The following is a 7,652-nucleotide window of genomic DNA, read 5'->3' on the forward strand; positions in this document are numbered from 1 at the left end:
AACAAGATAAATGGCCAAAATTGACCATAGTATTCCATCCCATGCACGTCATACTCAGTATAAATTTGAGGGATCATGAGGGTCAAACCCCTTCCTTCCCTTCCTGCTTCTCCTTCTTCTCCTGCCCGTTTGCTTCAGCATCCTGGGAGGATTCTGTCCGTTCATCTGCCTGTGCTCCTGATCCCTGCCAGCCTGAATCTGTGTGTTCCTGCCTCCAGTTCCTGACTGCTGCCGACTCCAGGAGTCCAGCCTGGACTTTCCCAGGGCTGCCCTGCAGCCTCGGTGGTGACGTGAGAGTTACTGTGGGAAAGGAGGAAGGAACGTGGTATCAATTTTCCTGTATATTTGTATATATTTAGTAATTTTTCCTATTTATCATTACTGTTTCATTGAAGTTGTGTAGTTTAGTTTCCAACCCATAAGTCTCTCTTCCTTATTCTCTCTCCTTTCTTTATCAGGGAGGAGAGGGGATTAATAGAGAGTGTCTGTTACTCGGTTTAATTGCCGGGCCAGTGTTAAACTGTGACAGACAGGAGTACATACTGCTGCTAGACCTACCATGGATACAGTATAGTGAAAACACAGATTCAGAAATACTGCAAAATTTATCAAAGATGCTATTAATCTAACTCTTGGTAAAAATTTTTAGTATTCATCAAAATCCACAGACAACAAGTGATTTGGTTCTTACACACACTGCTGGATATGACCAAGCAAGAAATTATTTTTTAACCAGCATCACATGAACTTGCCAACACTGAAATGTAACACAGGAAATTGAAATGTATTCCTATTACCAATAAACAGTACTAAAAGTGTGTTGTAAACAGTGAATTCTTCCAAATCTGTGCCAGATCCTTTATTAAGTATACATGAAGTAAATGATAAAAAAATTCAAGGTCCAGAAGCTTATTTTTGAACAGATGCTATACCATGCCACCTTTACAGAATCACACAGGATTATTGAGAAAATGACAGAAGTACTGCAATTACATCAGTGTGAAGTTAGGTAAGATGCACTTGCATAAACTGCATTTTTCAGTTTGTCTTTGGCATGTACAGGTAAGAACACCAGTTCCATCAGGCAGCTCCTCCTGGACCCAGGAGAGCTCCTCCCTGCAGGCTCCCTGGGTCTCAGGTTAAGCTGCTGCTTGCAATAACCCACCTTTCAGGACTACAGTGCTTCAGTACACAGCATGCTAAAAGCATTACTATTCCACCCTTTCACCATATGATCTGAATTCAGAAGGCATTTTGGGAACCATGGAAAAATTCATGGCAGCATGCCTCTGATGTACTTTATATCCACTTTCATTTCCAGCGTAATTTCCTATCAACCATGTCCAATGACTCCACTTACCCTTATAGCTAAATACTTCTTGTTCTTCCCTAGTTAAATGGTAACTCTTGTCATTCATTCATACAAGGCAGCACAGGAAGCAAATGGAGCTCCCTACCAGAGGGTAAATACCACCCCCAGATCCTCCATACCCAGAGGATCCATATCCTTAACCACAGGTCACCTCTAAAGTGTGGAGCCACCCAAATGGTTTACAGGTGAGGCAAAAGCATGTTCTTGGTTTGGAGTAGAGTAGAGTAGAGTAGAGTAGAGTAGAGTAGAGTAGAGTAGAGTAGAGTAGAGTAGAGTAGAGTGAAGGAAAAGTAAAACTCCTCAACCATCTGCGAGTATCATCTTGATTAAAAAGGTGTCCAGCTGAAACATGCCCATAAACACAACCTTCAGCATGGCATGGATTTTCCATTTGTGACTTCTGAGTGAATACCAAGCCCAGTGTTGTTAGCAGCCCTGCTTATTGACTGAGACATAGTCATTATCTCTGCCATTGTAATCTTGTATTAGCTAGTTCTTCATATGAGCAATTCAGTGTGTCTCTCTATTCCATAGGCAAAATCAGTTCAAATTTTATTCAGTACAAGGAACAATTTTAAAAACAGCCTTGCATACAGATTATCCATTCTTTCCACCTGCCAAAACCCACTATCAAAATCTATGCAATGAAGCATAACAGTTATAAAAATAACAAAAGGTTTCAGCACAAAATATCTAGGGAATTTCACTTCAAGCAAAATGTTTTGTTTTATAATTAATGGTGCTATTTGGATGTGTGGCCTTTCAGGGTTGCTTCTCCTGTTTCAGAAGAATGAGAATTTCCTCACATCTAGGCTTTCTCTTCACCAGAACAACTCGTTACAGCATCTGTAGCACATTCTCATACCAGGGTTCATCTTGAAGCAGTCATTTCAGGTGCCCAAAGCAGCAGTGTCAGGTAGGCATAACAGCCACACAGAGACCTGTGCTTTGCTCCTCAGGACTGGGTGACACGGGCATGTGTTGCTCCTGGCACCTGGATTGTACTCATGGAGCAGAGGCTTCTAGCAGCCAGACCCATTCCTTCCTTAATAGGGAAGTGACTAAAAGCACTGTCAAATTGAAAGTGGGTTTAAGACCCAAAACCAGCACAGAACAAAGAACATATAATTATGTGCAGTTATCTGGAAGGCTACCGGTAGTAAACACTGAGTTTAATACTGAAGTAAACAAGATCAGAGGGATATAAGGTCATTCATTTCCTGGGTACTTTTATCAAGTATTTATCACATGCACCATTCAGTCTGATTAAAAGTACTTGGTGTACCCTTACTAAGTATGGAGTACTTAGGCTTCAGATCTACATCATTTATTGGCCTACTACACGGCCTTCAGCAAGATGCCTTAGTCTTTCTTGACTATGTACATCACAAACTTTTAAAGAGAGTGAATTTTACGCTGCACTTACAGTTCTAGGCAGAGACCTGACTGGATGCCACTCCAACACAAACAGGTTGAAAGACCTCAGCACAGGATTGCCCCTGAAAAGCTCAGGTATGATCAGTGCTCGCATTAAGATGAGATTCAACATTGACTTCAATGGCAAAAGTTAGGACCCTAACATCAATTACCAGAAATTAAACAAAACTGACTCACCCAGCTTACTAATATGTAGAACCAATGGCATTTCCAGAACTGGATTTCATGATACTTGCTAGTGCAACTTTCAGTGAAGTGTAGTTCAATTACTTAGTTGCTTGTTTTGCCAAAAATTCTATTTGCATGCATAATTTTTTAAACAAATACAGAAGAGTAATTTTTCTATCTAATGGTTTCCAGGAACTCATTATATGCTCATTATATGCTCTTTCTATAAAGACTCATTATATGCTCTTTCTTCTTCAATTTTCACTTATACAAAACTAGTGAAAATTATTGTCAGCTATGCTGGTCAGACCAATATTATTATATAGCAGCACTTGTAAGTGTCCATTTAGCTTCTTACAGGTCCATAGATACTGATTTAAATTTAACACTAACTGGCTAGTTTTTAAACATTGTTCCATTCTACTGTGATATGGAAGAGAGTTGGAAGAAAAACAATACAGAAAATATTCTACAGAACATCGTTTTCTTCTTTAAAGGAAACTTTCACCTTTTTCAGATGGTTTTCAAAACTATGGTGCTGCAGGCATTAAAAAAATTGGCTTTCCAAACTGGCTTTAGTCAGTTTATTAAGCTAATCCTTGTGAATACATTATTCGGCAACATTTCAACAAGGTTTTTAGAATGAGGCTTCTGTTCATCTCCAGTTAAAGGTTGTGAGCTGCAGAGAACTAAGCTGTAACAGATTTTTTGTTTACTTACACCTTTATAGTACATCAAATATCTAGCAGTTTATTTGTGAACTTCTTTGACATAAGTGACATAATGTGATAACATTCCTCCCATATTATCTGAATGCTTGTTAAAATATGGTACATCTACAAACTGAAATTTAATTTGTTTATAATGAACTCTGATCAAACTGCCCATAAGAATTGGAGCATGGGAAAAAACTGAATCGCCTACTCCTCTTGAAAGCAAAATACAATTCATTATATATAGGTGTTCTTAAAATACTAAGATCTGTGTTGCTTCTTACCCATGGTGATAAAGCAGTCCTACAGAGAGTATTTAGAAGTGCCATTGCTGCCCAAATTTAAACACTGCCACTTGAATTACTAATCAGTTTGTTGGCACTCACTGTAAGTGATAACGAAGACCTATAGAGCAGCTCACTTTTTGGAGGGCTTAATTGGGATTTTGCTATTGATCTTAACGGGGCAAACATTTATTTGAGATTTATAAAGTTAACATACTTTACCACATGCTGATAGGTACTGAAACCCAATGTTTTAGTTCACTCAGAATAATTTCATGTCAGTCAGAATATCACAGCCGTTGTAAGCACCAGAGAGGTAACTTAGCAAAGGTAACATACTGATAAAGACTGTCAGATGTTTGAAGAAATTAAAAGGAAATATTAGCTTTCCTATATTTAATTTACCTAGTTGACAATTATACTTAGGATTCTGAGTGGTGAATTAAAATCCCTCTCCAGCGTGACATCACCTGCAGTCAGAGCTGTTGGTAGCAGAGAAATATTACCCCGGTCAGCTCTGAAACATTCAGCCCTAGAGCAGTGCAAGGGACCTTTCCACAGACCAAACACAAGGGTTCCCCACCACCATCCTAGTAATGCTGGAAGGGAAAAGCAGCAGAAGCAAGAGCTTTATGTCAGTGACTTCAAACAGACATAGGCATTTTAATGTGATGGCTCGATTAATTAATTCTAAACTCCCTATAGCCAGACTACTAACTCTATTTGTTACAGGGAAAGTGCACAGTCCTGGAAAGAATATCACATGCTGTATTATCCTTATGAAGTTCAAATAGTAGCTAGCATAGATAAAAACACAGCAGGAACGCACCTGTTAGATAATGACAATATTGCCTTCAAGAGGTCTTGTGATACACATCTTTGCATTTACTCTTTTTTATGAATGATTTTTTCATTCATCATTTCAGATGCAGTTGAAATTTGGTAACTAAAATAAAACGTAAGTTTTTCTCTTTTCTTTACAAATTGTCCACTACCTTAGCCTTGTCAAAAAGCCTGAAAGAATAAAATCAATATAGCAATTTAAAGACAGAATTGGCAGGCATTTATATTGCACTTGGACACATGCAGTAAATAGTCTCATACATCAATCTACCGTCATCAATGGCAGTATCCTGAAACCGACTAATGTTGTTTTAACATTTGCAGTGTCAATTAAGTACCAGTATCTGTCCAGCAGATGAAAAATAACACGGAAACAGTACCTGACATTAATGAGAAGCATTCACTAGTGACTCAGGTATCATTAACTGCCCTGTACTTACAGGACGGAGCACAGCTATTCTCTATCATCCATACCGTGCCGACACCGATCTGCTCGCCGCTGCAAAAGCGGCAGTAGAAGCCCCGGGATTCACCGTTCTCCGTCACCCGCGGAGCCCCCGCCCCGGGCGGGCCGCTCCCGCCGAGCCCCCGCTCACCCCTCTCCCTGAAGCCAACGCCGGGACCACCGCACCCCTGCGCCCCTTCCTACGCGGTACTACCGCACCCGCCGCTGCCGCGGGGCAGAGCTCTTAATACTCCCCTTCTTTTTCCGTTTCCCTCCCCTATTTCTGACGGCGGTGCCAACCAGGGTCTGCCCCCCGGGTAGCCTCCTCTCCGCCGCTCGCTGGACCCCCCGCGGTTCTCCCTGCCGGGGCCGGCGGGCAGGCGACGAACTTGCCGGAACTTACGGTGGCAGCGCTGCTGGCGCTGGCGCGGCACCTTCCCCAGCCTCCTGTCACCTCGAGCCACCTCCGCGGCGGTTCGGCCCCCGCACCGGTGCGGTCCGAACAGCTCCTCACTTCTCGGAGGGGCGCATGGCGCCGTCCGCTCCCTGACACATGGCCTGTGGGTCCCCGCGTCCCGGAGGGCACGGACGGGCCGAAGACTTCAGCCAACGCACGGGCAGACACTGCTCAGGGCCGAGCCCCTCCGGCGGGGCTGTGCCTCGGAAAGCATCTGCCTGCCCCCTCCCGCGACGGTCCTACCCCACGCTCCCCCCCGGCCGCCGGCGGGGCTTCGCGCCGACGTCGGCGCGGGGCGGACGGAGAGCGCCCGGCGGCGGAGCCTCCCCCACGCCCGCCTCCCTGAGGCTCCCGACCGCCTGCTGCCGGCGGGGCGTCCGCGCAGGAGCCGCCGCTGCGCTGACGGGAGGGGCTGTGAGGAGCGGGGGATCGCTCGGCCCCACGGAGAAGGAGGTGGTAGCAGGTGCCTGCCGAAAGGGCCGAAAGCCCTTTCTCCCCCTGCCCCTCTCCGGGGGTCCTCGGGCCTGCGACCGGGCCCTCCCCACCTTGAGGGTGCATCACCTCGGGGCAACCCGCGCCCCTCAGCGCCGGCTCCTCGAAGAAGCGCGAGTCCTGCGCGCCCACGGGCCCGGTCGAAGCCCCCATAACCCTCCTCTTCTTGGAGAATTTCCTCAGACCCGGCGTTTCAGCTCCATTTCGGGCACCTTTCGGGAGAAGGGGGCGCGGAGGGCGAGACCTCGCCGCTCGGGCATCGGGGCGGGCGAAGCGCTTCCCCGACCGTGGGGCATCGGGGTACGCCCTGCCTGCCCTGGGGATGCAGCCTCGCTTTCCTCCGTCTGCTCCGTCTCCTCCGCGGCTCTTCTAGCTTGGGTGAACCGTTTACCTACCGTCCATCGAGCTGGGGAAGACCAGCAAGGGGTGGCCGCAGCATTCACCAGACGGCAAAGTCACGGAAATTACCGTTTCTGCTCCAGAAGTTATGTAAACGCTTTAAACAGTAGGAGAGGCCGAGGAAGACCCAGTGCTGAGCCCCTCTTGTCTCCTCAGAAGGGCAGCCCCCTGCCACGCGGGTATCCAGAGACAACTGCGCCAACACCCCCTACATTGCAGGAGAGCAAGTGCATGAAGTGTTGCAAGGGAGGACTTGTCTGCCGTGACTGCTCCGAGCTGCCTAATATTTAAATATCAGGAGAGTCACAGTAAGGCTGGGAGAGTGAGAAAATGTATGGTGATTGCACCTCTGCACTCCAGCCAAATTTCAGTGAAGACAGCAGGTAGTAGGGTGTCTTCCCAGCAGATGGAGTCAGGAGGCAAACAAGCTTGCTAAAAAGGTACCACCACCAGGCTAAGAATAGCTTTCTTGCTTCCTATCTCTGCTCCAAGGACGTTTATGCCATCAAATAAAGAACTTTGATACAGCTTTAAGTTATCGGGGTTCGTGCTGAATGGAAAGTGCTATTATTTAAGTGCTTTTCAAGTGGTTTTATGCCACATACTGCGTTCTCTTGCAGACTACACTCAAATTTAACATCCTGCCCTTCCGATACTGCTCTGCATGCAAAGCCTGACGACTGCCTTTCTGCCTACATGCTCATAGCTCGGGCTGTGCTGAGCAGGGAGGGAGAGGAGCAGGGGAGCTCAGTGCTGAGAGGGAGGTGCTGGGTTGGGCACTCACTAATTTCCAGGAAAAAGTAACGTCTTGCCACTTTTTTCCAGCAGCCATTTAAAAGGTTGCCTCTAGATATTATCATCAAAAAAATTTGTCTTCCTTAGGATATACTGGGGTGAGGATGGAAAGGAGGGAAGATAATAATTCTAAACACTCGAGGAATACTGACTGAGGGGAATGACCATCTCTTTAAAATTTGAACCTTCATGTTAGATTTCCCCCATGACTCTTAGAAAGACAGCAAGAAGAATCAGTGGGAGCTGC

At 45.7% G+C, this 7,652-nt stretch overlaps 1 protein-coding gene across 1 annotated transcript in view; it reads right to left on the reverse strand.

The window, feature by feature from the left end:
- CALCR (calcitonin receptor) overlaps positions 1 to 6,075 on the reverse strand; it is a 142,187-nt gene extending 136,112 nt beyond the window's left edge. The window contains exon 1 of the mRNA XM_071735244.1: positions 5,666 to 6,075. The gene's annotated coding sequence lies outside the window, so the exon portion shown is untranslated. The remainder of the gene's footprint in view (positions 1 to 5,665) is intronic.
- Between the last annotated feature and the right edge of the window lie 1,577 nt (positions 6,076 to 7,652).

The sequence above is a fragment of the Heliangelus exortis genome, chromosome 2 (genome assembly GCF_036169615.1).
Source record: "Heliangelus exortis chromosome 2, bHelExo1.hap1, whole genome shotgun sequence".
NCBI lineage: Eukaryota > Metazoa > Chordata > Aves > Apodiformes > Trochilidae > Heliangelus > Heliangelus exortis.